The following is a 19,723-nucleotide window of genomic DNA, read 5'->3' as shown; positions in this document are numbered from 1 at the left end:
AAGGATAATGATGTTCCTGGCATCACCATTAAAAAATTCCACAGGAATATGGTTGTGATAATGTTTTGCATATGTAGAGGGAATTTTTCATTTCTGTATAATAAGCATCATTATTCTCATTCAGTAAAGGGAAAGTGGAGGCACAAATCGATGATGGAATTCATCCAAGAAACTTATAATCAGATTTGTGTGATGTGGCAGATAAGATACAGAACTAGAGTGTGTAGTGTGCATACTAAGCTAGAATCATCTCCTCAAATTGTGGTTGGGTCAGAGACATTTGTCCTTGCCCAATGCCAGTGGAAATTTCCAGTTCTGGTAGAATTCAATAATTCAATTAAATAAGCACTTCAGTAAGCACTATGTAATACCATGGAAAGTTAAAAAGATAAAAACAAAGTGGCCCTACCTTCAATAAGCTTATATTCTATTGGAGGAAACAGCATAGGCACAGGCAAACAAATACAATGTAATTTCAGGGAGAAGCCCTGGTAGTTGTGAGGATGAGGATGAATGTTCTGTCTGAGGTGGTACTTGAGTTTAGTTTTGAAGACAGCTAAAGATTCTACCAGACTGAATTCTACATATTTGATATTTGATATTTAGAATAAATGGAAATTACAAGGAAGTGAAGAATAAAAATAATGGCATTAAGACTACTTAAATAAATTGCTACAACTTCTAACTGAATATGAATTTACAAAGCTAGGTATAAAAAGAACAATAGGGGCGGCTAGGTGGCGCAGTGGATAAAGCACCGGCCCTGGAGTCAGGAGTACCTGCGTTCAAATCCGGTCTCAGACACTTAATAATTACCTAGGTGTATGGCCTTGGGCAAGCCACTTAACCCCATTTGCCTTGCAAAAAAAACAAAACAAAACTAAAAAAATAAATAAAAATAAAAAGAACAATATCAGATAATCACAATCCAATTCATAGTGTCTCTTCCTTGCTTAGCAGAGATCAATTCTTAGTTGATCTCTGCTAGCAAGGAGATCACAACCCAATATCTTATGGCTCTGGCAAATTGGCTTCCTGCAAGGATTTGCCTGACATAGTGTCTTTTTAATGTTGAGTTGAAAGTCCATGAAAAACCTGAATCAGAAACTCAAAGCATTATTTCTAGCCCTTTCTAGAAAAGACCTATTAAAGCATGACCTCAGACAGCTACATCTCTTTAGGAAAAATGTGTATTGTATCTCTAGGGATATGTGAATTTAAATATCTTAAATTCATCTTTATAAGAGAAAAAAAAATATATATATATACTTATTTATATACAGTGTCACAAAGGAATGTGAGTAAAAAGTATTACTTCTTAGAGGCAGTGGGGATAGTTGATATAGGACTTGAATTTGGAATTAGGAAAGATCTGGATTCAAATCTCACTTTATTATTCCCACTCAGTAATGGGAAAGTAGAGGCCCAAATTGATGATGGAACTCATCCAAGCAACTTAAAGTCACATTTATATCATGTGGCAGATAATATACAGAACTATAGTATTCAATGTGCATACTATGCATAGAATCATATCCTCAAATTGTAGCTGGGCCAGAGACCATATGAATATTATTATTAACCATATGAATTCTTTGAACACTCTGCAAAATGCAATAACAATAGCATGTACCTCAAAGGTTGGCTATGAAATTCAAATGGGAAGAAAGAAATCTGTGAACTTTGAATGTAAAAAGCAGTATATATTATTGTATCCTTATTTTCTCCCATTTTTGCCAGCATTATTGGATATTTGGCAGAGGCAAGCAATGGCCTACATGCTTTCTATTCATAATGCTGTATTCATTGTTTACTTCCCTTAGGGAGATAAACAAACAGAAAAAAATGAGGACTGATCAATTGCATTGTTCCTCCCTCTTTAAACAACTGCTTTTCTGTGAGACAGCATCACTGTGATATTCATGGACAGATGCCATAAGACAATAATTATAAAGTGAGATGCCAAAACTTCTCACAACACAAGCTGGGAAGAGTTCAACAATACTTCTTCCAAGCATGCATTAGAACCCACACAGTATAAAATGATTTATCTCAAAACTGTACCTACCAATTAAAATATGCCCCCCACTTTCCAGGGGTGACAGTTACTCTGTCTTTTCCATCTTATAGATTACAAAGATAATTAAATAGTCCTGTTTCCTCACCCAAAATGGATATTTATTTTTTCTCTTATGTGTTTCAGTGTTTTTTTTTTCTTAAACTAGAAAAGTGTGTTTTCAACAGAATTCTGCCCATGTACTATGCATACTATTTTCTATGACTCATAATACACCAATGCTTTATTCTGCCCAGAATTCCAATACCCCAGTTCTAGCTTTGCAATCTCTGCAGGAATTCCCTCTGGCTAATATGCAAGCCAATCTAAATTTTAAAAGACAGAAGATCAGAAACCCCCATTTTCAGCTCCAATCTTCTGTTCTTCCCAAAGGGAACTGGACCTAGCCCAGTGACCTTAGTGCTTTTAGCTGGCCTGATCAGTGAAGGAACCAGCTGAGTACAAAAACCTGGAAATATGAGAAAGGGGGCAGAAGAAGGTCATGATATGAGTCTGCTACCAATCTTATTTTAACAGAAAGTTGGAATTTTTTCTGTCTTTTAGTGATATAGTACAATTACTGCCATCCCCACCCTAATGTGTTGCAGGCACATATGCAAACTAAGAATTTGGCTTCCTTTCAACTTAAAAAATAGATCAAAGGAAATTTAGTTAGTGTTGATTGAGTGGAAGGTATGGTCAAGATGAGTTTAGTTAACAATATCAGCTCTTCCCACCTTTTGGGAGGGGGTCTCTCTTCCATCCTTATGCTTGTTGTCTAGAGAAGTGATCAGGATTAGGGATCTAGAATTGGAAGAAATCTCAGAGGTCATTTAATTCAACCCTCTGTCTTTAAAGATAATGAAACTGAAGCTCATAGCAATCTAGTGACTTGAGGAATATTGATAGTAGTGAAATAGGATTCACTTCAAGTCCTCTATGTCTGAGTTCAGTGCAGTAAGTCTGGTATGTTACCTACCCGCTGCATAATACCCAGTGATCATGACCTTCTTCTGTCCCCCTGCCCATATTTCTAAGCTGACATAACCAGCAGCATCCATCAATGATCAGGACACCTAGAAGCAGTCAGGGCATAGGCTAGTGTCAGTCTCCATGTGATTTTGTCCTTGCTTCTTTTTTTTCTAAATATATGTAATTAAATTGAACAAATATTTACTAAGGTACTGGGAAAAGATGAAGATAGAAGAAGAGGAAGATAGGTAAAGAGCAGGAGAAGCAGAGCAAAAGTGAGAAAGAAAGAGGAAAAAGGGCCCTTCGGGAGTTAGGAAAAAATAATGTCCCTACTATAACCAGTAATCAACTATACATCACATAGAACACATTCTCAATTTGGTCCTCATAACACTGCAATAATAACTCTGTGTTATTATTATTCCCATTTTAAAGTTGAGGAAACTGAGGCAGACAGCTGTTACATGACTTAATCAGAGCTAGTTAAGTGTCTAAGACCAGATTTGAACTCAGTTCTTCCTGTCTCTGGAGCCAGGGTTCTATCCACATATACTCAATAACTAACTTAAAGCATTTAGCAGGCATGAGTATAATCTAAGTCTCAGAATTTCCTACAAATGTTCCATTACCACAATCATGGAAAGCAGCATGATACATTGGAAAGAATGCTGGATTTTGCTTTAGTTAAAGGATTTGCTTTCAAATTTTACTTCTGAAATTTACTATCTCTAAACTTTTTATTGTGGGACAAGTCTTTTCATCTATCAGGACCTCAGTTTCCATATTTGAAAGATGAGAATGATCACCTTTGAGCCTCCTTCTAATTCTAAGTCTATGATTGGATGATTTCATGATTCTCCAAACTTCTTCTATCAACCTATAATATCATATTTTTCTCTCTCCCTATGTTCACTCTTCCTAAAACCATTTTTCTCCTTATCATGACCTTCAAACTCTCAGTGTCTCAGTGCTTTCCCAAGTCATCACCCCCTTCTCTGACTTCTTTGTTCTCCCTTCCTAATCTTGGTCATATAGTTAATCCATTTAACTTCATACTATCTGGGGCGGCTAGGTGGCATAGTGCATAAAGCACCGGCCCTGGAGTCAGGAGTACCTGGGTTCAAATTCGGGTCTCAAACACTTAATAATTACATAGCTGTGTGGCCTTAGGCAAGCCACTTAACCCCATCTGCCTTGCAAAAACATAAAAAATTTTAGAAAATTTTTAAAAATTAAAAAATTAACCATACTGTCATCTGCTCTGTGATCCTTCACCCCTGTGCCTAAACATTGCTCATACCTGTGAAATTCCAACCCTGAATGATCCTTATTATTAGCCTCCTTCACTGAAACTCATATGCTAAGATGGTGCTAGAGGACATCACCCAGCTGAACTGATATATCCACCACAAATTTGTGTCTCACCTCAATAGGGCCCTCAATGCTATAAAATTAATGGTTTTACTGCTTGGCATTTGAATCTCTATGGCATTTTCCACAGCAGATGTTCCAAATTTTGTTTTTTATTTCCTTCAACCATCCTAGCCAACCCTTTATGTCTCAGTTGAAGACCACACTTCATATTCTACTGATAAAAGAGAAACCATTCACTGTGAACTCTCTATTTTCCTTTATTCAACATTTGAAAACCTCTTGGCATCATCCCCTCACTATTTCCTTCTTTACTCTAGTCTATGATTATATAATCTTTCTCCTTGATGCTCCTGTGATTGCCTCATTGTCCCTTTCTCTCATCTTCAATCTTTCTCTTGACACAAACAAACATTCCCAAATTTTCCCCACATATAAATTGATTAAGTAAATAAAACGTCTCTTGACAATACTATACTCTCAATTTATTGTCCTATAACTTTCCTCCCTTTCACAACCAAACTCCTAAAAACAAATGTCTTCACTCGTCTCTACTTTCTCAACTCTTACTTTTAATCTCCTTGCAATCTGGCTTCTGACCATTACTTAAGTGATACTCCTGTCTCCAGAATGATCAATGACATCTGTCTCTCTGTCTCTCTCTGTCTCTCTCTCTGTCTCTCTCTCTGTCTCTCTCTCTGTCTCTCTCTCTCTCTCTCTCTCTCTCTCTCTCTCTCTCTGTCTCTCTCTCTCTCTCTCTAACTTATTCTATCTCTCTGTATTTTTTTTTAACAAATCTATTGGGTTATTCTCATCTTTCTTAATATTATTGACTATTCTATCCTCCTGAACACTATATACTCTCTAGATATTAATGATGTTTCTTTCTCTTGCTTCTTCTATTTTTGGGTCCCTTTTTTCAGTCTTTCACTGAATCATCATCTATATCTTATTCTCTAAATTTTTTATGGACCTCAGGCCTCTTTACTGGACCTTCTTTTCTCTATATATGTGATCTTTTTTGCAGATTCCTAGATCTCCTAACTTCTCAGAACTCCAATCTCACATTATCAAGTGCCTTTTGAACTTTTCTGTTCCTGTTGTTGCTACTTGCTGTTCAGTTATTTCAGTTGTATCTGACTTTTTGGGACCCAATATGAGACTTCCTTGGAAAGATGCTTGAGAGGCTTCCTTCTCCAGCTCCTTTTATAATTGAGGAATTGAGGCAAATAGGGTTAAGTTACTTGCCAAGGCTCACAAGCTAGAAAGCGTCTGAGTCAAGATTTGAAATCAGGAAGATGTCTTCCTTACTCCAGGTCTGTACTGTATCTACTATATTACCAAGCTGCCTCAGCTATATTCCTTGGTTTTTCTTGGGTAACAATGGGTAAGTCACTTGATCCTGTTGAGCCTCAGCTTCCTTCAAATAATGTCATGTCACACAACATCACATGCCATTACATGTCATATTATAGTATATTCTGATAATATATTATTTAAAAAGCATCATAACATTCTGATTCCATGTCAGTACTTTTTCCAAACTCTGCACTCTGATCTCTTTATTCTCCTATATTTTGTTTGCCCAGGTAGACTGTCATAGTTCATGTCGTTTCACATGTCATGAAACATCACCACATGGCAGTACAGATAATCAATGCATTGCCATATGCTGCAATATGTCCTAACACCTCTCATGGTATGTTGTCACACAGTATTTGTGCCACATGTAGTCAAAGGTCATTTCATTTCAAGGTTCATCGTCATGTACATCAACATGCCAAATTAATGCTGTCATGAAGCCAATAGTGTTGCATGTCATCACATGTCATATCTTGTCATGTGTCATTTTATATTTTAGTAACATATTATTTATATTATATCAAATCATTCTGTCTCTATGCACTCTAATTTCCCTTGGTGGAAACAGTTCTTTCCATTGATAAATTTATAGACATATAGCTCTATGGAAGTCTAAGTCTGATGCATAAGCCTCACTCTGACTAAAATCTTAAAAAACCTATCCTCCACCTGGAAGGAAGGAGTTATTCTAACTGATGGATGACCTTGAGGGAAAAATTCAAGTTTTTGTTCCAGTATGGCTAACTAGATCAAAACCACACACATTAAAACCCGGCAGACTATTTGCAATGTTTAGATTTCATTTTCACTATACCATGGTAGATGTAACAGAGGGAGATTCAGATCACAATGAGGTCTGCACAGGGCCTGGAGCACAAACAAATGGAGAGGGCTGGGGAGAACAATCCAAATGTCTGTGGTTTGTTTCTAGTCCTATTTGGAGCACAGATGAATAAAGAGCCGGTATGTCTTGCCAAGGTTCAAAGAAAACAAGGAGAAGCAGCTACTCCAGAAGCTCTTTCTGTTTTCTTTTTCCTTTTTGGTTTTCAATGAAAACTATGAAATTGAGTCCATTCAAAAGGCATAATTGAATGTTAACTTGAATAATGTACAAAGAGAAAGCTAAAAGACAAGGAGGTTCAGAGACTTGCCAAAGATAATAAAATATGAAAGCATCACTAGAATGTAAGATTTATATAAGAATGTAGTCTTCTAAGTCCTAATTCAGCCAACTGAGGAGTAAGAAAAGGTCTGAGTCACTGAGAGGAGAAAGTTGAAAAATTAGCTTTTAAAGGATTGATTCACAATTGTCAAGAGTTTTAGATATGAATTCAGTTCAATGATCTCATTTTAGAAATGAGAAAGAACACTCTCAACAGGTAGCGACCTTCCTCTGAAAAAAGACAGGATGATGAGAAAGATATGGTAGAATACCAAAGATAACTTTTGTTCCCACCCTTCTCTAAGTCCAAGAATTCCCTGGTATATCTCTAGGAGGGGAAAAGACAAATGATGAGACCAATTCAGGGTGAGTATTTGGCAAGACTTAAACTCCTTGATGATAGGAGGAAAAAATAATGTTCAATTGATCTCATTAAATATTTGTGGAAGATGAAGAAGAAAGGAAAATTGGGTCAGAATAGGGGTATAGAAGTAAAGAGCAGAGACATACAGATTGACCAGAAAAATGAAGATGAAGAATAGGTTTAGCAGAAGTGACTAAGAACTCAAGATAGAAGGAGAGGCTATCATTGGGGGGAAGTAGTTCAGAAGTCTGATTCAGAGAGATAAAACTATTACATTCCAGATCAATGATTTATATATCCATTACTGGTGTGGTTGAGGTTGAGTGAGTTTGCATTTCATGAATATTGAGGAGATAGAAGAATAAGGTCAGGGTGTTTGAGGGAACAATCTAGGTATATAATTCTAAAATATTCAAATCTCCAAGTATGAAGGTAGGGGTTGATATAATGAGAAAACCTGTCTAGAAGTACAGATCTGAAGAAAGTGGAGAGAATAAACCTCAAAGAAGAGATTACTGATGTATAATAGTGGGAGGAGGATCTATGATTATCAGCTTTTTTTTTTGTTATTTGGTCGTTTTCAGTTATGTCTGACTGTGATTCCATTGCAGTTTTCTTGGAAAAACCCCTTCCCTCCCATTCCCTACCTTCTCCCTTCCCTCCCCTCCCCCCTCACTCATTCCCTCTTCTCTTCTCTCTTCTCTTCTTTTCACTTCATTTCTTCCCTGCCTTCCCATCCCTCCCCTTCCCTCTTCTTTTCTTTTTTATCCTAAAAAGAGTCTAATTGTGAAAGGTTTCTTTCTACATTTTTTCAGAAAAAAATAGAAGCAAGCTGGAGGAATGGCTCTTCTCTCCTGTTCTATGCTTCAAAAGTCTTTACTCAACATCTTTGCTCAAGATTTAATAATCATTTTCCCTGACCAGGTCAAAACTTTCCATTTGTGCCCTTGATTCCATTCTATTGTATATTCTCTGGAAGGTTGTCTTTAAAAAAAAATCATTACCTTCTCTTTCATCTTTGATTACTTCTTGGTCACAGATTAATGCATCTGCATATATTAAAAGTAAAATCATTCACTAACCAATATCTCTTTATGTATAATATCATCTTTAGGTATTACTTCACCTACCTTCAAATTTTTCAATCTTGCTTCCAACACCACTCCTACAAAGATACCTCTCCAAGGTAATCAGCATCTTAATTACTGATTTACATGGTATTTTCTAAGTTCACATCTTAGACTGAAGTTTTTAACACTTCTGTCATGAACTTCTTTTATCTACTTTCTCCCACAGTTTTTATGATATGTTGTTATTCTGATTACTTTCCCATCTTTCTTACCTGCCTTTTTTGTCAAATCACCATCATATTAATAATGTGATGATAGCTAGCATTAATATGGTGTTTTAATATTTACAGAGTGCATAACAAATATTATTTCAATTATCCTCACAGCAATACTTGGAGGAAGGTGCTATTGTCATTACTATGTTACAGATGAAGAAATTGAACCTGATAGAGGTTAAGTGACTTGTCCATAGCTAAGAGTATCTGAATTCAGATGTGAACTCAGGTTTTGGTGTTCTATCTACTATATTGTTTATGAGCAATGTATTAATGCATAAAAATACCAGCCCTGAATGCACTCTAATGGGCAGAGGATATAAGAGTGAGTTTTAATAAAATTACCCACTCAGTTTCAAAGGAAAGCTCTTCACATTATAAATAGTGGCAAGTCAACTGATAGTAACTTGTAGGCTGTTCTTGAGGATGTAATGACATATTCACTCTATAATTTTTTTAATGAAAAGTTTTTTATCCCTTAAAGTATTTGCATACTTTAGTCAATTTCTAAAGCTTATTTTAAGGAAAGGTCAAGTTCAGTTAACATTAATCTCTCCTTTTTTATATCCCCTGATGAAAAATGTCTATTTGTTTTAGGGGAGAATGTTCTTTAGTTCTCTGTTGCTATAGTGAAGGCATAACTATTTTAAAGAAGACATGTTTGCATTATCCTAGCCCTATTTTTTTCTTTAGAGAAAAATGAGGAACTAAGTTTCTTTCAAAAAGTCAATTTTGTTTCCTGATGATCTCATGTTTGCTAAGGACAGATGGGTCCAATGTGCAGAGTATTCCTCCCCCACCCTTAATGCTTGTTTAAGGAAAATAAGCATGGATAAATGAATAACTTGGTTTGTACATAGAAATGTACTCATCTATTTTGGAATATAAATTCTAAATTTATCCTTGTTGAATTGAAAATGCACTCCCCTGATACTGAAATTTCTACAAATTCTTTCTGTGGAGACTTTTAAAAAATATTTCCCCATTTCCCACTAGATGCTTATTGCTATAAAGTAATATGAATGAGAGGCCCAGAGAAAGTGTTATGAGAGTTCATAGGAAGGAGAGAGAACTTCTGACTTGGAGAATAAAGGACTTCTACTTGGAAGAGATTACATTTGAGCTGAGTCTTAAAAGATGAATAGGATTTGAAATAGCAAGATCCTAGACATAGAGTATTTCAGTCATAAGGAACAATTTGAAAAAAAATCACAACAGAGATTCAATTTCAGTAATAAGCTTAGGTATTTGGGTTTTAGTCAATGGGCAACAAGCAGATTGGGAAAGTTTCTGAGTGGAAGAGAAACACTTTCTTTCCTACCCAGGCTAATCCTCAACATGCTGGTCCAAGGAAGACTGACATACTCTTTGCTCCCTCTTTCAACTTCCAGACCCTCTCCCCTGCTGCTATGATCACTCAGTCAACTCTCCTTCTTTAAGGGTCATACTTATAACACAACTCATCCACATATAACACAACTCATTCTCCTCGCAATTATCTGCCACCTCCATTGAACTAATAAATTAAACTTGGAGCTAGTTTTATAAAAAGTCTAGATAAACTATTGGTTAATTTCTTTTTTAAAAAAAGGAAAGAAGGGGTGGCTAGGTGGCAGTGAATAGAGTACCAGCCCTGGAATCAGGAGTACTTGAGTTCAAATCCGGCCTCAGACATTTAATAATTACCTAGCTGTGTGGCCTTGGGCAAGTCACTTAGCACCATTGCCTTGCCAAAAAAAAAAAAAAACTAAAATAATAAAGGAAACAAGAAATCCAATTTACTAGTATCAAAAATGGAAGGAGTGAACTCACCACCAAGGAAGACAAAAACTGAAGTCATAATTAAGAGTTATTTTCTCCAATTACATGCCAATAAATTTGACAATTTAAATGAAATAGATGATTTTCTATAAAAATATCAATTATTAAATTGTTTAATAGAAGAAACAAAATATTTAAATAAACCTAACCTCAGAAAAAAGAAATTGAATAAGTCATCAATGAACTTCCCAAGAAAGAATACCCAGTGTTAGATGAATTAAAAAGTGAATTCTACCAAAAAACAATTAATCTCAATATTATATAAGTTATTTGGAAATAAGGGGAGTCCTATCAAATTCCTGTCATGACACAATTTTGGTGCTGATACCTAAACCAAGAACAACCAAAACAGAGCTAGACAATTATAGACTAATTTCTCTAATGAATATTGATGCAAAAATTTTAAATAAAAGATTAGCAAAGGGGGCGGCTAGGTGGCGCAGTGAATAGAGCACTGGCCTTGCAGTCAGGAGTACCTGGTTTCAAATCCGACCTCAGACACTTACTGATTACCCATTGCCTTGCAAAAAACTAAAAAAAAAAATTAGCAAAAAGATTGAAGCAATATATCAGAGGGAACATCCATAACGACTGGATTTATACCAGAAATACAGTGCTGGTTCAAGATTAGGAAAACTCTCAGCATAATTGACTATATAAATAAGAAAACTAACAGAAATTATATGATTATCTCAATAGATATAGAAATTTTTTTTGACCCATTTCTATTGAAAATCCTCAAGAACATAGAAATAAATGGACCTTACCTTAAAATGATGAGCAACATTTTCCTAAATCCATCAGCCAGCATTATCTGTAATGGAGATAAGCTAGAAGCCTTCCCAATACAATTGGGGTAAAGCCCATTATCACCTCCATTCTAAAATATTGTACTTGAAATATTAGTTTTAACAAGAGGGAAAGAAAAAAAATTGAAGGAATTAGAATAGACTTAAGAAAACAAAACTATCATTCTTCATAAATGATATGATACTATAGTTATAGAATCCTAGAGATTCAGGTAAAAAGCTACTTGAAACAATTGAACAACTATAGTTAAGTTGCAGGATATGATAAAGCCACATAAATCATCAGCATTTCTTTATATGACCGACAAAGTTCAGCAGAAGAGATATAAAGAAAAGTTTCATTTAAAATAATTGTAAACAAGATAAAATACTTGGCTACTTGCCAAGGCAAACTCAGAATTATATGAACACAACTATAAAGCACTTTTCACACAAATAAAGACAGATCTAAACAACTGGAAAAAGATCAATTACCCATGGGGAGGCTGAGCAAATATTTTTTTTCATTTTTATTTTTTGCAAGGCAGGGAGGTTAAGAGACTCGCCCAAAGTCACACAACTAGGTAATTATTAAGTGTCTGAGGTCAAATTTGAACTCAGATCCTCCTGACTCCAGGACCAGTGCTCTATACACTGCACCACCTAGCTGCCCTGAGGCTGAGAAAATATAATAAAAATGACAATTCTACTAAATTAATCATCTATCAGTGCCATAGAAACTAGCAAAGATATTTTATAGGGCAAGAAAAAAATAACAAAACTGATCTAGAAAAACAAAAGGTCAAGGATATCAAGAGAATCAATGAAAAAAATGTGAAGGTAGTCTAACCATACTAGATCTGAAACTATATTTAAAGCAGAAATATCTGAAACTGTATTTAAACAGTAATTATCCAAACAATCTGAATAAGAAATAGGGTGTTGAATTATTGGAATAGATTAGGTACAAATTATATTAAGGTAAATGTCCTTAATAATCTCTCTTATGGATAAACTGAAATATGCAAGCTTTTGGAACAAAAACAATATTTTACAAAAACTCCTAAGAAAACCAGAAAGAGTATGTTAGAGACTAGGTATAGATCACTATTTCATACCATATACCAAGATAAAGTCAAAATGGGTACATAATTTGCACATAAAGGGTGATACTTAAACAAATTAGAAGAGCATGAAAGAGTTTATCTATCAGGTCTATGGAAAAGGGAAAATTTATGACTAAGCAAGAGATAGAGAATATTACAAAATATATAATAAATAATTTTAATTATATAAAAATATTTTTTTGCAAAAAAACCCCATGGTAACAAAAATTATAAGGAAAGCAGAAATTGAGGAAAATATGCAAGTATCTCCGTTAAATGCCTCATTTCTCAACCATAGAGAAAATTGAGTCTAATTTATAAAAATAGTAGTCATTCCTTAATTTATAAATGGCCAAAGGATAAGAGCAGGCAGTTTTCAGGAAAAAAAAAAAAGATCAAGGCTACCCATAATCATATGAAAAAATGTTTTGAATCACTGTTGATTAGAGAAATGTATATTAAAACAATTCTGGTGTATCACCTTATGATCAGATTGGATAAAATGACTAAAAAGAAAAATGATTAATGTTGGAGGGAATGTGAGAAAATTGGGACACTAATGCACTAATGAACTGATCCAAGCATTATGGAGAGAAATTTGGATCTATACCCAAAGGGATCCAAAATTGTGCATAGGCTTTGATCTAGTCTATAGAGGCTAGTCTAGCAGAGCCACTACTATGTCTATAGCCCATAGAGATTTAAAAGGGGGGGAAAGGGGGGGAAGGACCTATCTACAAAAAACAAATATATACTCTCTTTTTGTGGTGACTTAGAGGAAATCAAAGAGATGTCTCTCATTTGGGGGAATGACTAAACAAGCTGTGCTATCTGATTATAATAGAATATTATTGACTATAAGAAATGACAAGTAGAATGATTTCAGAAAATCCTTGGGAAAACTTAACAAGAACTGGTGCAGAGAAACATGAACAGAAACAAGAGAACAGTGTACACTGTAACAGCAATAGTATTTGTTGAAGAATTGTAAACCTTAATTATTCTCAGCAATACAATTATCCAAGAAAATTCCAAAGGATTAATGAGCACACTACCTGCAAAGAACTGATATTATTTGAATACAGACTCAAGGGTGCTATTTTTAAATTTTTCTTTTATTTGTCTTCTTGTACAAAAAGACTAAGTTGGAACTGCTTTATATGACTATACATGTATAACCCATATCTTGGGGAGGGGATAAGAAAGGGAGGGTTAGAAACTGAACTTCAAAACTTAAAAAACCCAACCCAAATTTTAAATTTTTATCCTTTAATTGGGGAGGGGGAATAAAATATTTTTAAAAAGCCATCCATAATAAATGTCCTTACCTCCCAGTATATAAATAACTTCTCTCTTGACTGCATCCTCATTTTACCTCAACCAAGCATAGGAATATCCACATTCCTTATCTTACCCACAACTGTTCTACTTCCATGAACAGGAATTCTGAAATTCTATGATCTGTTGTTTTCTTCTATCTCATATCTCACTCCTTCGAAATCTATTCTCATCCAAACTTTGATCTCTACTCCCTTTAGATCATCACGTTCTTCCAGCATCACCTCTACTTTGGTTTTATTTTCCCTTCTTCTTAATGTTGACCTTACAGTTAATCAGTTCAACTTCATAATTTCCTCCACTTTCAACTCTCATACTCCTATTATTAAATCCTGTTCATCTATCTTTGTCATATTCTCTTCCTGGTCCTTGTTTCTGACTTCCAGATTTCAAAACCATGCCTCTGATGCTGTCTCATCCTGGAGCTTCCCTTAGCACTTGGAGCCTCCTGATCTTGAAATATCCAACATGGGCTGAGGTCTTCTCAACTTGAAATAGCTCTCTGCAAATTCTTCCCCTTATCAAATTTGTGATATTCCCCGACATTGCCATTTTACAGAGGGCACTCCATCACTTTTCATTTCTCTATAGTCCATACTGAGCCCTCCTCTCTCTAGAGCCTACTTCTCAGATCCTTTTGATTATTGTCTTCCCATTTTAGTATGTAAATTTTTTGCCTTCTTTTTACTTGCATTTGTATCCCTAGTACTTAGTACAATAGCTCATACATAGTACTTAAAAAATATATTTTCCCTTCCCCTCCTGTCTCAATCAATCTCTTTCTTCCTCCTTCCCTTCCTCCTTCCATTTATTTGTCCTTCTTTTCTTTTTCCTTTCTTGTCTTACCTTTTTCTTTCCTTTTTCTTCCTTTCTTTTGTCTTCCCTCCCTCATTCTTCCCTTCCTTTTTTTCCCCTTTCTCCCTCCCTACCTCTCTCCCATCCTTTCTCTCTTTCTCTTCCCTCCTTCCTTTATTCCTTTAGGAAATCATCTAACTTATACTGACTAGGTCAGCTTCAAATTTATGTATTGTCAACAGGATCTTCATTAATGCAAGGTTATTGGTTTTACTCTAGTCTGTATTTGCCTAACTAGACTGTGTTTGCCACAGCATTTTTTCCCTAACCTATTTTCTCCTAAATGTCTCATACCACTCAGCAAAATACCTCATACATTTAACAGAGGAAAACAGAGATCCAAATTAATGATTTCTCTCTTCCCTAATTCAAAAGTAAATCCTTTGACATTACCCACCTGTCCCACTTTACTCATTGCTTCTTTAGTCCAGTTTGTCATATAAAGGTAGACTTTTCATGTCTCTGCTGTAATCTTAACCTGGACTACTACTAGTTCTGGGGTCTTCTCTAGGACTTCAATCTGCTGTGTCTGATTTCTTTTCCCATTGGTGAGTTCCTCTTAAGGTCTCCATTTTGGAGAGGATAGGTTGACCAGGCTTTCTTCACCTCCCATCTTTGTTTCAGACCCTCCAGACCTCTACACTGCACAGATATATTCATCCTTCTCTCTCTTCCCTTGCACTTTAATGCTCTTTTGTGTATTGTTCCCTTAGGAGAATGTAAATTCCTTCATGGCAGTGCTTGTTTTTTCTTTTATGCTTATATTTGTATATCCAGTTCTTAGTTCAGTGTTCAGCATGCAGTAAGTGTTTAATAAGTGCTTGTCACCTAACTTCTCTCCAAGGCTAAGTCTTTTATATGTACCCATCCCTTCCTATCTCCTTTAAAAGATTGCCCCTAAAATTCCCCCCACACATAATTTAATTTCTCCCTCTCTACATATCTTTTCTCTACCTCCATAGATACCACCCTTAAAACAAACATACAATCAAATAAACAAACAAAAAAACAAGCAAACAAAACTCTCTACTCATTTACTCCACTTCCCCTGTTGGATTCTAGAAGTTAAGCAGTAACTGAAGGAATGGAAATGTGAGAGCTATTATAAGTTTTTTTAATGGTAGAAGAATTAGATTTTGGACTTCTTAGAAACAGGGAGTAATGATGAGGACTTTATTTCTGGAAATCTGACAAAGTTAAAGTCTGTTTGTGTGTGTGTGTGTGTGTGTGTGTGTGTGTGTGTGTGTGTGTCTAAGAGACTGTCAGTGTTCATCAAACAAAAGGGTCCTCAGACTATTTCTTTACAATTAATTGACATGACACTTGGGTGAACCAATTTGGTTTTACTTGGAAGTTCTCTATAGCTTTCAATTCCAACAGTAAGTAGTAATCACTAAGTTTAATATTTCCTATCCAAGACCTTAAATAGAAACTTTTGGACCTGAATGGGGGGAAATCATCTGGATGCTTTCTATTTCAACTGATCATTTTTTACTACATAGTCACTAATTTCAGCCATTTCTAAATTTTAAGTTTTGTCAGTATTCTCCAGATTCAGTATTCTGGGGAAAATACTCAGCTGCTCCATCCTGTTTAATGTGGTTCTTGTCTCTTTAGCATCAGTCATTTAATAAACATTTGAATGGTGAATATTGATTTTCAAGGTTCTTTTGTTGATTTCACTTTGGATTCATTTGCTAAATACACTCTAGTTACTAAGGCAGCTTGCTAGGAACCATTCTCTTATCTCAGATAGTCATTCCATACACAAGTTTACCCTCTGATAAACATTTCAACTCCAGAAACTCATCTATTAGATTAGAATCACCTGGAGTTTTTCATGTTCCAAACATGGAGAAATAACTTCTCAAAATGTGATAGATTTTAGTGGATCCCTTGGTGAATGTTGCCTTGCATATAGAATAAACATAAGTAGTTGCAGCAACTGTCACCAAGGATCATGTTGTCACATCTCAGTGTCTTAATTTTTTTTTTGAAAGACTAGTAAGAATGTGCAGTGGAAATATCCTGGGTTGGGAGTCAAAAGACCTTGTTCAGTTTTTTTTTTTGTACTCATGTGATTTGGGGCAAGTAATATAATACCCTTAACCCTAAGTTTTTCCTTTTCAAAATAACATTTTAGATAGTTTATGTGTAATTCATTAAGTTTATGATTCTGCTATTATTATAAATTAAGTACACCTGTATATCACTCTCTTGCTCAACAAAACCCTTTATTGATTAATGTTAAAAATGAAATTAGAGGCAGCTAGGTGGCAAAGTGGATAGAGCACCGGCCTTGGAGTCAGGAGTACCTGAGTTCAAATCTGACCTCAGACACTTAATAATTGCCTAGCTGTGTGGCCTTGGGCAAATCACTTAATCCCGTTTGCCTTGCAAAAAAAAACAAACAAAAAAATGAAATTAAAATTTAGGACTGATGATACCTCCTTCCTTGGTGTTACATTGGTGAGAGATGTAGGACAAAGGAAGGTGACACTTTGGAGCCCTTTTTTTTCTTAGAGTATTCCACCCCTACCACCCCCCCCCCCCACATATATCACCAGCATAGTTCCAAGGGAAATCTGAGCCTGCAAGTTAATAGTGCTTTAGAATGTCCTTGATGGTTGAAGAATTCTGTATGCACTTTGGTTGTGATCCAAAAACTAGAGTTTGAGAAAACAATCTGAATTTAGGACCTTCATTATATTTTGAAGGGGTGACTACCATGAAAAAGCATGTAGTTTTCAGGCCAAACTTTAGTTCTCTTTTTTAAAAAATGAAATAAAACAAAATCCCTACACCTAACTTCTTAAATGTATTACTATAAGCCAAAGGAAAATAAAAAGTAGTTCATAGGTCCTTTAATTCACTCAATGATCAAAATAGTATTAATGTAGTGATACTTTTGATGTCTTTTTTTTCAGCTAAGATTTTACAATTGCTATAAGAATATACTACAGGAAATAGTGAAGACCTCAAAATTTTTAGAGTTCAGGTATGGTTCAGATAAACACATGAAAACCCCTTGCTTTTGTGAAAATATTCAAATGTATTTATATAAAATCAAACTTCCCTCTGTGGAAAATATTAAGTAATTGTTAGGTCAAACTAATAAAGAGAACATACATAGTGGAAAAACAGTAGTACTAGAGAGATTAAACCCCAGCTCTGATATTTATTAGCTCTTTAACTGTGGTTAAATAACTTCTCTCTGAATCTGTTTCCTCCTTTTGGGTGAGGGAGGGAGATTGGATCAATTTCATCAATTCCTCTTAGAAGTCCTCCATTACTTGTCCCTACCCCACCCTATGCTTTAATCATCAATTTAGAATTCTACCATAAAATTTGGGAGAGTTACCTACTACACCCAAAAAGTAGACAAGTTAAATGACAAAGCTAGGGTCACACTGCTAATATGTCAGAATTAAGATCTGAATTTACATCTTCCTTACTCCAAGGCCATCCCTTTCCCTACAATATATATTAAAAACTGATATTACCAACAGCACTATGCTTCTTCCTTTCCCTTCTCCTCTTCTTCCTCCAGATACCAGCTATGAAGCATTTTATAGTTTTCAAAGCATTTGATATATACATATATATATATATATATATATATATATATATATTAATTAATCATCTTATTTGTATAGTCCTACAAATGTTCTATGAAAAAGTTAATTATAAAATGAAGTGCTTAGCTATAAAAAGATTTTTTTCAATACTCTTTGACTTTACTATTCCAAAAGTGTGAAAGATGGAAAGCTTTATAACATACTAAAATATTCATTGTGGTATTTGTTTTTTATGGAAGTAAAGAAGTGAGAGAAAATAGCTGCTGATCACCTGAAAAATAGTTCAACAAACCATAGAGTATAATATGATGAAATATTACTGACATCAGAAATGACAATATAAAAAGATTCAGAGGAACATGTGAAAGCATGTACGAATTGATACAGATTAAACAGACCTGAAGGAAAAACATATATAGGGGCGGTTAGGTGGCACAGTGGATAAATTACTAGCCCTGGAGTCAGAAGTACCTGAGTTCAAATCCGGCCTCAGACATTTAATAATTACCTAGCTGTGTAGCCTTGAGTAAGCCACTTAACCCCATTTGCCTTGCAAAAAAACCTAAAAAAAACCCAAACATATATATATATAATATATATATATATATATATATATATATATATATATATATATTATCTGAGATCCATAAAGAAATGATAACAACAATAATCAAAAAGGGGATTATAACTCTTTGAAATAATGATTAAGCTTGGTTTCAGAGAAGAATTGAGAAATTGTACCTTTTCTCATTCCAGAACTACAGAAATAAAACTATTGCCATAACATAGTAGAATAGCAAAAAAAAATGCATATGGAACTGTAAAATCTATTTTGTACAATTGACTGGTTTTTCTAAATTATTTTCTTTCTTTTAATATATTTATTACAAAAATGAATTATGGGTCAGGGGAGTAATAGTTTTAGAAGTAAACATGACGGGGCAGCTAGGTGGTACAGTGAATAGACCCTAAGCCCTGGAGTCAGGAGTTCAAATCTGACCTCAGACATTTAATAATTACCTAGCTATGTGATTTTGGGTATTGTCTTACAAAAAAAAGAAGTGAATGTGACATAAAAATGGAAAGAATAAAGAAAAATAAGACTTGTTTTTAAGGGGTTTTATTTTTTTTTATGAGATACATGGACAAAATGACCTCTAAGTTTGGAAATTATCCCTTTTAGCTCTGACACTCTATTTCAAAGCCTAGCCCATGATTGGCATCTCAAACTCCAAGAATTTTCTTTTTTTTAACTTTTTAATTTAATTTAATTTTTTCAGTCCTCCCCCAACTACATGCAAAAGTAAGTTTCAAAATTTACTTCCAAAACCTTGAGTTTCAAATTCTCTCCCTTCTTCCCACTCCATTTTCCCCATTGAGAAAGGAAGTTACTTGGTATAGGTTAAAAAATATGTAGCCATAAAAGCAATACTATAATAATCATGTTGTAAAAGTATACATAACCCCTTTCCTTCCCCACCCTGTTCTGTAGGCCCTTTCTAACCCCAGTGTAATAGTTCCTTCCAGTGGATCATACAAGCTATCTTGGGCTGTAAAATTGTTTCACTCATTTATTTTGTGGGTTCTGCCACTCTAAAATCTGGT

Source organism: Macrotis lagotis, chromosome 8, assembly GCF_037893015.1.
Source record: "Macrotis lagotis isolate mMagLag1 chromosome 8, bilby.v1.9.chrom.fasta, whole genome shotgun sequence".
NCBI lineage: Eukaryota > Metazoa > Chordata > Mammalia > Peramelemorphia > Peramelidae > Macrotis > Macrotis lagotis.
The sequence above is the reverse complement of the archived record's forward strand: the minus strand, read 5'-3'. Positions refer to the sequence as shown.